Source organism: Triturus cristatus, chromosome 1_1 (genome assembly GCF_964204655.1).
Source record: "Triturus cristatus chromosome 1_1, aTriCri1.1, whole genome shotgun sequence".
In the NCBI taxonomy this organism is placed as follows: Eukaryota; Metazoa; Chordata; class Amphibia; order Caudata; family Salamandridae; genus Triturus; species Triturus cristatus.
In genome coordinates this window covers 751,408,643-751,425,070 of record NC_140579.1, presented here as the reverse complement: position 1 = coordinate 751,425,070, position 16,428 = coordinate 751,408,643, and positions in this window count along the sequence as shown.

The following is a 16,428-nucleotide window of genomic DNA, read 5'->3' as shown; positions in this document are numbered from 1 at the left end:
ACACACTACCCCCACCACTACCCCTACACTACCCAAACACAACTGCACTACCCTAAACCCTAAAACACTACCCCCAGCATGACCCCCTACACTACCCAAACACGACTGCACTACCCTAAACCCTAAACCATTACCCCAGCACGATCCCCTACACTACCCAAACACCACTGCACTACCCTAAACCCTAAACCATTACCCCTAGCACGATCCCCTACACTACCCAAACACCACTGAACTACCCTAAACCGTACATCTACCCCAGCACAACCCCTACAATGCACCAATATCACTGCACTACCCTACACCTTAAAACACTACCCCCAGCACAACCCCCTACACTACACTAACACCACTGCACTACCCTAAACCAAAAAACACTTACCCCAGCACAACCCCTACACCATACAAACACCACTGCACTACCCTAAACTCTAAAACACTACCCCCAGCTTGAGCCTCTACTCTACACAAACACAACTGCACTACCCTAAACCCTAAAACACTACCCACAGAGAGACCCCTACACTACACAAACACCGCTGCACTACCCTAAACCCTAAAACTCTACCCCAGCAAGAACCCTTATACTACACAAATACTACTGCACTACCCAAAACCCTAAAACACTATCCCCAGCATGAACCCCTACACTACACAAACACTACTGCACTACCCTTAACCCTAAAACTCTATCCGAAGCACGACCCCCTACACAACACAATCACCACTGTACTACCCTAAACCCTAAACACTACCCCCAGCACGACACCCTTCACTACCCAAACACAACTGCACAACTCTAAACCCTAAAACATGAGCCATTACACAAAACAAGCTCAACTTCACTACCATAAACCCTAAATCTACCCCCTGCACAACCCCCTACACTGCTCAAACACCACTTCAATACCCTAAACCATAAAAAATTACTCCCAGCACGACCCCCTAAAGTACCCAAACACCACTGCACTACCCTAAAACACGACCACCTACACTACACAAACACCACTGCACTACCCTAAATCCTAAAACACTACCCCAGCACGACCCCCTACACTACACAAACACCACTGCACTTCCCTAATCCCTAAAACCCTACCCCCAGCACGACCCCCTACACTACCCAAACATCACTGCACTATACTAAACCCTAAATCCACCCCAGTAAAACCCCTTACAATACACAAACACCATTGCACTACGTTAAACCCTACATCTACCCCCAGCACAACCCCCTACACTACACAAACACAACTGCACTACCCTACAACCTAAAACACTACCCCCAGCATGACTCCCTACACTACACAAACACCACTGCATGACCCTAAATCCAAAAACACTACCCCCAGCATGACTCCCTACACTACCCAAACACCACTGCACTACCCTAAACCCTAAAACACTACCCCCAGCGCGCCCCCTACACTACACAAACTCCTCTGCACTACCATAAACGCTAAAACACTACCCCCAGCTCAACCCCCTACACTACACAAACACTACTGCACTGTCCTAAACCCTAAAACACTACCCCCAGCACGGCTCCTACACTACACAAACACCACTGCGCTGCCCTAAACCCTAAAACACTACCCCCAGCATGACCCCCTACACTACCCAAACATCACTGCATTACCCTAAACCCGAAAACACGACCCCCTACACTACACAAGCACCACTGCTCTACTCTAAACCCTAAAACACTGCCCCAGCACGACCTCCTACACTACACAAACACCTCTGCACTACCCTAAAACACTACCCCAGTACGATCCCCTACACTACCCAAACACCACTGCGCTGCCCCAAGCCCTAAAACACTTCCACCATCACGATCCCCAAACACTATCCAAACACCACTGCACTGCCCTAAACCCTAAAACCCTACCCCAGTGCGACCCCCACCACTAGCCAAACACCACTGCACTAACCTAAACCCTAAACCATTACCCCTAGCACGATCCCCTACACTACCCAAACACCACTGAACTACCCTAAACCGTACATCTACCCCAGCACAACCCCCTACATGGCACCAATATCACTGCACTACACTACACCTTAAAACACTACCCCCAGCACAACCCCCTACACTACACAAACACCACTGCACTACCCTAAACCAAAAAACACTTACCCCAGCACAACCCCTACACCATACAAACACCACTGCACTACCCTAAACTCTAAAACACTACCCCCAGCTTGACCCCCTACTCTACGCAAACACAACTGCACTACCCTAAACCCTAAAACACTACCCACAGAGAGACCCCTACACTACACAAACACCGCTGCACTACCCTAATCCCTGAAACTCTACCCCAGCACGAACCCTTATACTACACAAACACTACTGCACTACCCAAAACCCTAAAACACTATCCCCATCATGAACCCCTACACTACACAAACACTACTGCACTACCCTTAACCCTAAAACTCTATCCGAAGCACGACCCCCTACACAACACAATCACCACTGTACTACCCTAAACCCTAAACACTACCCCCAGCACGACACCCTTCACTACCCAAACACAACTGCACAACTCTAAACCCTAAAACATGAGCCATTACACAAAACAAGCTCCACTTCACTACCCTAAACCCTAAAGCACAACCCCCTGCACTACACAAACACCACTGCTCTACCCTAAACCCTAAAACACTACCCCCAGCTTGACCCCCTACTCTACACAAACACAACTGCACTACCCTAAACCCTAAAACACTACCCACAGAGAGACCCCTACACTACACAAACACCGCTGCACTACCCTAAACCCTAAAACTCTACCCCAGCAAGAACCCTTATACTACACAAATACTACTGCACTACCCAAAACCCTAAAACACTATCCCCAGCATGAACCCCTACACTACACAAACACTACTGCACTACCCTTAACCCTAAAACTCTATCCGAAGCACGACCCCCTACACAACACAATCACCACTGTACTACCCTAAACCCCAAACACTACCCCCAGCACGACACCCTTCACTACCCAAACACAACTGCACAACTCTAAACCCTAAAACATGAGCCATTACACAAAACAAGCTCAACTTCACTACCATAAACCCTAAATCTACCCCCTGCACAACCCCCTACACTGCTCAAACACCACTTCAATACCCTAAACCATAAAAAATTACTCCCAGCACGACCCCCTAAAGTACCCAAACACCACTGCACTACCCTAAAACACGACCACCTACACTACACAAACACCACTGCACTACCCTAAATCCTAAAACACTACCCCAGCACGACCCCCTACACTACACAAACACCACTGCACTTCCCTAATCCCTAAAACCCTACCCCCAGCACGACCCCCTACACTACCCAAACATCACTGCACTATACTAAACCCTAAATCCACCCCAGTAAAACCCCTTACAATACACAAACACCATTGCACTATGTTAAACCCTACATCTACCCCCAGCACAACCCCCTACACTACACAAACACAACTGCACTACCCTACAACCTAAAACACTACCCCCAGCATGACTCCCTACACTACACAAACACCACTGCATGACCCTAAATCCAAAAACACTACCCCCAGCATGACTCCCTACACTACCCAAACACCACTGCACTACCCTAAACCCTAAAACACTACCCCCAGCGCGCCCCCTACACTACACAAACTCCTCTGCACTACCATAAACGCTAAAACACTACCCCCAGCTCAACCCCCTACACTACACAAACACTACTGCACTGTCCTAAACCCTAAAACACTACCCCCAGCACGGCTCCTACACTACACAAACACCACTGCGCTGCCCTAAACCCTAAAACACTACCCCCAGCATGACCCCCTACACTACCCAAACATCACTGCATTACCCTAAACCCGAAAACACGACCCCCTACACTACACAAGCACCACTGCTCTACTCTAAACCCTAAAACACTGCCCCAGCACGACCTCCTACACTACACAAACACCTCTGCACTACCCTAAAACACTACCCCAGTACGATCCCCTACACTACCCAAACACCACTGCGCTGCCCCAAGCCCTAAAACACTTCCACCATCACGATCCCCAAACACTATCCAAACACCACTGCACTGCCCTAAACCCTAAAACCCTACCCCAGTGCGACCCCCACCACTAGCCAAACACCACTGCACTAACCTAAACCCTAAACCATTACCCCTAGCACGATCCCCTACACTACCCAAACACCACTGAACTACCCTAAACCGTACATCTACCCCAGCACAACCCCCTACATGGCACCAATATCACTGCACTACACTACACCTTAAAACACTACCCCCAGCACAACCCCCTACACTACACAAACACCACTGCACTACCCTAAACCAAAAAACACTTACCCCAGCACAACCCCTACACCATACAAACACCACTGCACTACCCTAAACTATAAAACACTACCCCCAGCTTGACCCCCTACTCTACACAAACACAACTGCACTACCCTAAACCCTAAAACACTACCCACAGAGAGACCCCTACACTACACAAACACCGCTGCACTACCCTAAACCCTGAAACTCTACCCCAGCACGAACCCTTATACTACACAAACACTACTGCACTACCCAAAACCCTAAAACACTATCCCCATCATGAACCCCTACACTACACAAACACTACTGCACTACCCTTAACCCTAAAACTCTATCCGAAGCACGACCCCCTACACAACACAATCACCACTGTACTACCCTAAACCCTAAACACTACCCCCAGCACGACACCCTTCACTACCCAAACACAACTGCACAACTCTAAACCCTAAAACATGAGCCATTACACAAAACAAGCTCCACTTCACTACCCTAAACCCTAAAGCACAACCCCCTGCACTACACAAACACCACTGCTCTACCCTAAACCCTAAAACACTACCCCAAGCTCGACCCCCTACACTACCCAAACATCACTGCATTACCCTAAACCCTAAAACACTACCCCCAGCTTGACCCCCTACTCTACACAAACACAACTGCACTACCCTAAACCCTAAAACACTACCCACAGAGAGACCCCTACACTACACAAACACCGCTGCACTACCCTAAACCCTAAAACTCTACCCCAGCAAGAACCCTTATACTACACAAATACTACTGCACTACCCAAAACCCTAAAACACTATCCCCAGCATGAACCCCTACACTACACAAACACTACTGCACTACCCTTAACCCTAAAACTCTATCCGAAGCACGACCCCCTACACAACACAATCACCACTGTACTACCCTAAACCCTAAACACTACCCCCAGCACGACACCCTTCACTATCCAAACACAACTGCACAACTCTAAACCCTAAAACATGAGCCATTACACAAAACAAGCTCAACTTCACTACCATAAACCCTAAATCTACCCCCTGCACAACCCCCTACACTGCTCAAACACCACTTCAATACCCTAAACCATAAAAAATTACTCCCAGCACGACCCCCTAAAGTACCCAAACACCACTGCACTACCCTAAAACACGACCACCTACACTACACAAACACCACTGCACTACCCTAAATCCTAAAACACTACCCCAGCACGACCCCCTACACTACACAAACACCACTGCACTTCCCTAATCCCTAAAACCCTACCCCCAGCACGACCCCCTACACTACCCAAACATCACTGCACTATACTAAACCCTAAATCCACCCCAGTAAAACCCCTTACAATACACAAACACCATTGCACTACGTTAAACCCTACATCTACCCCCAGCACAACCCCCTACACTACACAAACACAACTGCACTACCCTACAACCTAAAACACTACCCCCAGCATGACTCCCTACACTACACAAACACCACTGCATGACCCTAAATCCAAAAACACTACCCCCAGCATGACTCCCTACACTACCCAAACACCACTGCACTACCCTAAACCCTAAAACACTACCCCCAGCGCGCCCCCTACACTACACAAACTCCTCTGCACTACCATAAACGCTAAAACACTACCCCCAGCTCAACCCCCTACACTACACAAACACTACTGCACTGTCCTAAACCCTAAAACACTACCCCCAGCACGGCTCCTACACTACACAAACACCACTGCGCTGCCCTAAACCCTAAAACACTACCCCCAGCATGACCCCCTACACTACCCAAACATCACTGCATTACCCTAAACCCGAAAACACGACCCCCTACACTACACAAGCACCACTGCTCTACTCTAAACCCTAAAACACTGCCCCAGCACGACCTCCTACACTACACAAACACCTCTGCACTACCCTAAAACACTACCCCAGTACGATCCCCTACACTACCCAAACACCACTGCGCTGCCCCAAGCCCTAAAACACTTCCACCATCACGATCCCCAAACACTATCCAAACACCACTGCACTGCCCTAAACCCTAAAACCCTACCCCAGTGCGACCCCCACCACTAGCCAAACACCACTGCACTAACCTAAACCCTAAACCATTACCCCTAGCACGATCCCCTACACTACCCAAACACCACTGAACTACCCTAAACCGTACATCTACCCCAGCACAACCCCCTACATGGCACCAATATCACTGCACTACACTACACCTTAAAACACTACCCCCAGCACAACCCCCTACACTACACAAACACCACTGCACTACCCTAAACCAAAAAACACTTACCCCAGCACAACCCCTACACCATACAAACACCACTGCACTACCCTAAACTCTAAAACACTACCCCCAGCTTGACCCCCTACTCTACACAAACACAACTGCACTACCCTAAACCCTAAAACACTACCCACAGAGAGACCCCTACACTACACAAACACCGCTGCACTACCCTAAACCCTGAAACTCTACCCCAGCACGAACCCTTATACTACACAAACACTACTGCACTACCCAAAACCCTAAAACACTATCCCCATCATGAACCCCTACACTACACAAACACTACTGCACTACCCTTAACCCTAAAACTCTATCCGAAGCACGACCCCCTACACAACACAATCACCACTGTACTACCCTAAACCCTAAACACTACCCCCAGCACGACACCCTTCACTACCCAAACACAACTGCACAACTCTAAACCCTAAAACATGAGCCATTACACAAAACAAGCTCCACTTCACTACCCTAAACCCTAAAGCACAACCCCCTGCACTACACAAACACCAATGCTCTACCCTAAACCCTAAAACACTACCCCAAGCTCGACCCCCTACACTACCCAAACATCACTGCATTACCCTAAACCCGAAAACACGACCCCCTACACTACACAAGCACCACTGCTCTACTCTAAACCCTAAAACACTGCCCCAGCACGACCTCCTACACTACACAAACACCTCTGCACTACCCTAAAACACTACCCCAGTACGATCCCCTACACTACCCAAACACCACTGCGCTGCCCCAAGCCCTAAAACACTTCCACCATCACGATCCCCAAACACTATCCAAATACCACTGCACTGCCCTAAACCCTAAAACCCTACCCCAGTGCGACCCCCACCACTAGCCAAAATCCACTGCACTAACCTAAACCCTAAACCATTACCCCTAGCACGATCCCCTACACTACCCAAACACCACTGAACTACCCTAAACCGTACATCTACCCCAGCACAACCCCCTACAATGCACCAATATCACTGCACTACCCTACACCTTAAAACACTACCCCCAGCACAACCCCCTACACTACACAAACACCACTGCACTACCCTAAACCAAAAAACACTTACCCCAGCACAACCCCTACACAATACAAACACCACTGCACTACCCTAAACTCTAAAACACTACCCCCAGCTTGACCCCCTACTCTACACAAACACAACTGCACTACCCTAAACCCTAAAACACTACCCACAGAGAGACCCCTACACTACACAAACACCGCTGCACTACCCTAAACCCTAAAACTCTACCCCAGCACGAACCCTTATACTACACAAACACTACTGCACTACCCAAAACCCTAAAACACTATCCCCATCATGAACCCCTACACTACACAAACACTACTGCACTACCCTTAACCCTAAAACTCTATCCGAAGCACGACCTCCTACACAACACAATCACCACTGTACTACCCTAAACCCTAAACACTACCCCCAGCACGACACCCTTCACTACCCAAACACAACTGCACAACCCTAAACCCAAAAACACTACCCCCAGCACGACCCCCTACACTACCCAAACACCACGGCACTACCCTAAACCCTAAAACATGACCCATTACACAAAACAAGCTCCACTTCACTACCCTAAACCCTAAATCTACCCCCTGCACAACCCCCTACACTGCACAAACACCACTTCAATACCCTAAACCATAAAACAATACTCCCAGCACAACCCCCTAAAGTACCCAAACACCACTGCACTACCCTAAAACACGACCACCTACACTACACATACACCACTGCACTACCCTAAACCCTAAAACACTACCCCCAGCACGACCCCCTACACTACACAAACACCACTGCACTTCCCTAATCCCTAAAACCCTACCCCCAGCACGACCCCCTACACTACCCAAACATCACTGCACTATACTAAACCCTAAATCCACCCCAGTAAAACCCCTTACAATACACAAACACCATTGCACTACGTTAAACCCTACATCTACCCCCAGCACAACCCCCTACACTACACAAACACAACTGCACTACCCTACAACCTAAAACACTACCCCCAGCATGACCCCCTACACTACACAAACACCACTGCACGACCCTAAATCCAAAAACACTACCCCCAGCATGACTCCCTACACTACCCAAACACCACTGCACTACCCTAAACAGTAAAACACTACCCCCAGCACGCCCCCTACACTACACAAACTCCACTGCACTACCATAAACGCTAAAACACTACCCCCAGCTCAACCCCCTACACTACACAAACACTACTGCACTGTCCTAAACCCTAAAACACTACCCCCAGCACGGCTCCTAAACTACACAAACACCACTGCACTGCCCTAAACCCTAAAACACTACCCCCAGCATGACCCCCTACACTACCCAAACATCACTGCATTACCCTAAACCCCAAAACACGACCCCCTACACTACACAAGCACCACTGCTCTACTCTAAACCCTAAAACACTACCCCAGCACGACCTCCTACACTACACAAACACCTCTGCACTACCCTAAAACACTACCCCAGTACGATCCCCTACAGTACCCAAACACCACTGCGCTGCCCCAAGCCCTAAAACACTTCCACCATCACGATCCCCAAACACTACCCAAACACCACTGCACTGCCCTAAACCCTAAAACCCTACCCCAGTGCGACCCCCACCACTAGCCAAACACCACTGCACTAACCTAAACCCTAAATCTACCCTAGTACGACCCCCTACACTACACAAACACCACTGCAGTACCCTAAACCCTAAAACACTACCCCCAGCAGTACTCTCTACACTACCCAAACACACCTGCACTACCCGAAACCCTAAAACACTACCCCCAGCATTACCCCTACACTACACAAACACCACTGCACTGCCCTACTGCACTACCCTAAACCCTAAAACACTATCCCCAGCATGACCCCCTACATTACCCAAACAACACTGCACTACCCTAAACCCTAAAACACAATCCCCCGCACAACCCCCTGCACTACCCAAACACCACTGCAATACCCTAAACCCTAAAACACGACCCCCTACACTACACAAACATCACTGCTCTACCCTAAACCCTAAAACACTACCCCCAGCACGACCCCCTACACTACCCAAACATCACTGCATTACCCTAAACCCGAAAACACGACCCCCTACACTACACAAGCACCACTGCTCTACTCTAAACCCTAAAACACTACCCCAGCACAACCTCCTACACTACACAAACACCTCTGCACTACCCTAAAACACTACCCCAGTACGATCCCCTACACTACCCAAACACCACTGCGCTGCCCCAAGCCCTAAAACACTTCCACCATCACGATCCCCAAACACTACCCAAACACCACTGCACTGCCCTAAACCCTAAAACCCTACCCCCAGCGCGACCCCCTCCACTAGCCAAACACCACTGCACTAACCTAAACCCTAAATCTACCCTAGTACGACCCCCTACACTACACAAACACCACTGCACTACCCTAAACTCTAAAACAATACCACCAGCAGTACCCCCTACACTACCCAACACCACTGCACTACCCTATACCCTAAAACACTATCCCCGGCATGACCCCCTACACTACACAAACACAACTGCACTACCCTAAACCCTAAAACACTACCCCCAGCATGATACCCTACACTATACAAACACCACTGCACTACCCTACTGCAGTACCCTAAACCCTAAAACACTACCCCCAGCATGAACCCCTACACTACCCAAAGACCACTGCACTACCCTAAACCCTAAAACACTACCCCCCGCACGACCACCTACACTACCCAAACATCACTGCATTACCCTAAACACTAAAACACGTCCCCCTACACTACACAAGCACCACTGCTCTACTCTAAACCCTAAAACACTACCCCAGCATGACCTCCTACATCACACAAACACATCTGCACTGCCCTAAAACAATACCCCAGCACAACCCTCTACACTACCCAAACACCACTACGCTGCCCTAAGCCCTAAAACACTTCCACCATGACGATCCCCAAACACCACTGCACTGCCCTAAACCCTACAACCCTACCCCCAGCATGACCCCCTACAACACCCAAACACCACTGCACTATCCTAAACCCTAAATATACCCTAGTATGACCCCCTATACTACACAAACACCACTGCACTACCCTAAACCCTAAAACACTGCTCCAGAACGTCCCCTTACACTACACAAACCCCACTGCACTGCCCTAAACCCTAAAATACTACCCTCAGCACACCCCCCTACAATACCCAAACACCACTGAACTGCCCTAAACCCTAAAACACTACCCCCAGCACGACCCTCTACATTACCCAAACACCACTGCACTGTCCTAAAACACTACCCCCAACATGACCCCCTACACTACACAAACACCACTGCACTGCCCTAAACTCTAAAACACTACCCCCAGCTTGACCCCCTACTCTACACAAACTCAACTGCACTACCCTAAACCCTAAAACACTACCCACAGAAAGACCCCTTACACTACACAAACACCGCTGCACTACCCTAAACTCTAAAACTCTACCCCAGCACGAACCCTTATACTACACAAACACTTCTGCACTACCCAAAACCCTAAAACACTATCCCCAGCATGAACCCCTACACTACACAAACACTACTGCACTACCCTTAACCCTAAAATTCTATCTCAATCACGACCCCCTACACAACACAATCACCACTGTACTACCCTAAAGCCTAAACACTACCCCCAGCACGACACCCTTCACTAGCCAAACACAACTGCACAACCCTAAACCCAAAAACACTACCCCCAGCACGACCCCCTACACTACCCAAACACCACGGCACTACCCTAAACCCTACAACCCTACCCCCAGCATGACCCCCTACAACACCCAAACACCACTGCACTATCCTAAACCCTAAATATACCCTAGTATGACCCCCTATACTACACAAACACCACTGCACTACCCTAAACCCTAAAACACTGCTCCAGAACGTCCCCTTACACTACACAAACCCCACTGCACTGCCCTAAACCCTAAAATACTACCCTCAGCACACCCCCCTACAATACCCAAACACCACTGAACTGCCCTAAACCCTAAAACACTACCCTCAGCACACCCCCCTACACTACACAAACACCACTGCACTGCCCTAAACTCTAAAACACTACCCCCAGCTTGACCCCCTACTCTACACAAACTCAACTGCACTACCCTAAACCCTAAAACACTACCCACAGAAAGACCCCTTACACTACACAAACACCGCTGCACTACCCTAAACTCTAAAACTCTACCCCAGCACGAACCCTTATACTACACAAACACTTCTGCACTACCCAAAACCCTAAAACACTATCCCCAGCATGAACCCCTACACTACACAAACACTACTGCACTACCCTTAACCCTAAAATTCTATCTCAAGCACGACCCCCTACACAACACAATCACCACTGTACTACCCTAAAGCCTAAACACTACCCCCAGCACGACACCCTTCACTAGCCAAACACAACTGCACAACCCTAAACCCAAAAACACTACCCCCAGCACGACCCCCTACCCTACCCAAACACCACGGCACTACCCTAAACCCTAAGACATGACCCATTACACAAAACAAGCTCCACTGCACTACCCTAAACCCTAAATCTACCCCCTGCACAACCCCCTACTCTGCACAAACACCACTTCAATACCCTAAATCATAAAACATTACTCCCAGCACGACCCCCTAAAGTACCCAAACACCACTGCACTACCCTAAAACACGACCACCTACACTACACAAACACCACTGCACTGCCCTAAACCCTAAAACACTACCCCCAGCATGACCCCCTACACTACACATACACCACTGCACTTCCCTAATCCCTAAAACCCTACCCCCAGCACGACCCCCTACACTACCCAAACATCACTGCACTATACTAAACCCTAAATCTACCCCAGTAAAACCCCTTACAATACACAAACACCATTGCACTACCTTAAACCCTACATCTACCCCCAGCACAACCCCCTACACTACACAAACACATCTGCACTACCCTACAACCTAAAACACTACCCCCAGCATGACCCCCTACACTACACAAACACCACTGCACGACCCTAAATGCAAATACACTACCCCCAGCATGACTCCCTACACTACCCAAACACCACTGCACTACCCTAAACCCCAAAACACTACCCTCAGCGCGTCCCCCTACACTACACAAACACCACTGCACTACCCTAAACGCTAAAACACTACCCCCAGCTCAACCCCCTAAAATACCCAAACACCACTGCACTGCCCTAAACCCTAAAACACTACCCCCTGCTTGACCCCCTACATGACACAAACACTACTGCACTGTCCTAAACCCTAAAACACTACCCCCAGCACGACCCCCTACACTACCCAAACACCACTGCGCTGCCCTAAACCCTAAAACACTACCCCATCATGACCCACTACACAACACAAGCACCACTGCTCTGCCCTAAAAGCTAAAACACTGCCTGCAGCTCGACCCCCTACAGTACCCAAACACCACTGCATTACCCTTAACCATAAATCTACCCCCAGCATTACCCCCTACACTACACAAACACAACTGCACTACCCTCAATCCTAATACACTACCCCCAGCAAGACCCCCTACCCTACACAAACACCACTGCACTACCCTAAACCGTAAGACATGACCCATTACACAAAACAAGCTCCACTGCACTACCCTAAACCCTAAATCTACCCCCTGCACAACCCCCTACTCTGCACAAACACCACTTCAATACCCTAAATCATAAAACATTACTCCCAGCACGACCCCCTAAAGTACCCAAACACCACTGCACTACCCTAAAACACGACCACCTACACTACACAAACACCACTGCACTACCCTAAACCCTAAAACACTACCCCCAGCATGACCCCCTACACTACACATACACCACTGCACTTCCCTAATCCCTAAAACCCTACCCCCAGCACGACCCCCTACACTACCCAAACATCACTGCACTATACTAAACCCTAAATCTACCCCAGTAAAACCCCTTACAATACACAAACACCATTGCACTACCTTAAACCCTACATCTACCCCCAGCACAACCCCCTACACTACACAAACACAACTGCACTACCCTACAACCTAAAACACTACCCCCAGGATGACCCCCTACACTACACAAACACCACTGCACTACCCTAAATGCAAATACACTACCCCCAGCATGACTCCCTACACTACCCAAACACCACTGCACTACCCTAAACCCTAAAACACTACCCCAGCGCGTCCCCCTACACTACACAAACACCACTGCACTACCCTAAACGCTAAAACACTACCCCCAGCTCAACCCCCTAAAATACCCAAACACCACTGCACTGCCCTAAACCCTAAAACACTACCCCCTGCTTGTCCCCCTACACGACACAAACACTACTGCACTGTCCTAAACCCTAAAACACTACCCCCAGCACGACCCCCTACACTACCCAAACACCACTGCGCTGCCCTAAACCCTAAAACACTACCCCATCATGACCCACTACACAACACAAGCACCACTGCTCTGCCCTAAAAGCTAAAACACTGCCTGCAGCTCGACCCCCTACAGTACCCAAACACCACTGCATTACCCTTAACCGTAAATCTACCCCCAGCATTACCCCCTACACTACACAAACACAACTGCACTACCCTCAATCCTAATACACTACCCCCAGCAAGACCCCCTACCCTACACAAACACCACTGCACTACCCTAAACCGTAAAACACTACGCCAGCATTTTTTTTTTTTTTTTTTTTTCTCGATTTATAAAGCGCGTAGCTACCCGTGGGCATCCCAGCGCTGAGACTTAGCCTGTCTTATCCAATAGGGGGGAAGGAAGGGGGGGGTCAAAGTGTCAAGAAACAATGCAATTAGGGAAATAACCAAGTTTTCAAGCGCTTGCGGAAGGAGAGCAAGTCCGTTTTTGTTCGGATGGAGAGAGGAAGCGCGTTCCATAGCTAGGGGTACTAGCCAGAGAAAGAGTATTTGACCTCAGCTGCCTGATAGATTGATGGGGCTTAATGAGAGGTCTCAGTATAGGTGGGCCTCTGCCATGGAACATTTTGTGTGTAATACAAAGAGATTTGAAGGCAATTCGTTCCCGGATTGGGAGCCAGTGAGGAGATTTAAGGGCAGGTTGCGCGGAACATCTAGAATTAGTCCCAGTGAGGAGCCTAGCGGCTGCATTCTGGACATGTTGCAATTTATTGATAACTGAGGATGGAGCACCTAGATACAGGGCGTTTCCATAGTCCAGTTTTGAAATGATCAAGCCTTGAATCAAAAGCTTTCTGGACTGCGGAGGGATAAGGGGAAAAATCTTCCTCGCTGTCCGCATAAGGCCGAAACAGGTGCCGGCTGTATTCCTTGCTTGGGCTTTAAAGTTGAGATCTTGGTCCAACCAAATGCCCAAGCTCTTAATTTCCTTTTTTGGGGTGGTAGGGATCCCCATACAGGACGGCCATGAAAGGGAAGTGGGAAGTTTACGAGAATCGCCAAGTAACAGTATCTCCAATTTCTCACCATTAAGTTTAAGGCAAGAATCACACATCCATGTGGATATGCTCTGAAGGCATGAGGACAGGTTCTCCATACAGTTGGCTGACTGATTTAATGAGACGACCAATTGAGTGTCGTCGGCGTACATGACTACCTTTATTCCAAAAGGTGACACGATATCTTCGAGGGGAGACATGTACACGTTGAAGAGAGTGGGGCTCAAGGAGGAGCCTTGAGGAACCCCACACTGAAGCGGAAGCACTCTGGAGTATACATTTCCGTCAACCACCTCGAAGGTCCTATGTTCCAGAAAGGATTTAAGCCAGTCCAGCGCGGAGCCAGTGACTCCTACCCTGGAGAGACGGTGGACCAAGATGGTGTGGTCCACCGTATTGAATGCAGCACTTAGGTCCAAGAGGATCACTGCTACTGATCCTCCCGAATCCAGGATAGTTCTTGCTTCTTCGGTCACGGCTAGGAGGGCGGTGTCGGTGCCCTGCCCTGGTCTAAACCCTGTCTGGGAGTGGCGGAGGAGGTTGTTGGATTCTAAGAAAAAAGAAAGTTGCTGATTCACAACTTTTTCTGCCACCTTACTAAGCCCTGGAAGAAGGGAAATTGGCCTAAAGTTAGCCAGATCGGAAGAATCTAGGTGGGGCTTTTTCAGGAGGGCGCGAACTATGGCTCTTTCCAAGAGGTAGGAACGATACCTTGGGTAAGAGAAGCGTTGATGAGTTTGGTTAGTAGAGGAGAAATAATGGGGGCAACCAATTTTAATTTATTCATGGGGGCTGGATCTGTGGGAGCTCCGCTTTTTATTGAGGTGAAGATGGTAAGTAGTGTCTCTGTAGATACTGGAAAAAAACAGTTGAGACAGGGAGCATCAGGGAAAGTGGAAAAAGATAATGGGTCCAACGGAGTGATCTGGGAAGGGAGTGTATTTAAAATTTTGGTGATTTTGGAGGAGAAAAACTCGGCTAATTGATTAGATCTAGTGCCTGAAGGATCAATGGTAGGCAGGGGAACTGGGACTTTCATCAGGGAACGGATGATCCGGTAGGTTTCCTTAGAGGAATTGGCTGCGGCTTGTATTTTACCTTCGTAATAGGAGGCTTGGGTGTTTTTTAAACAAGTTTTGTAGTGCTTCATAGCTAATTTATACTCTCCTTTGCTCTTTGTTTCCCAGTCCT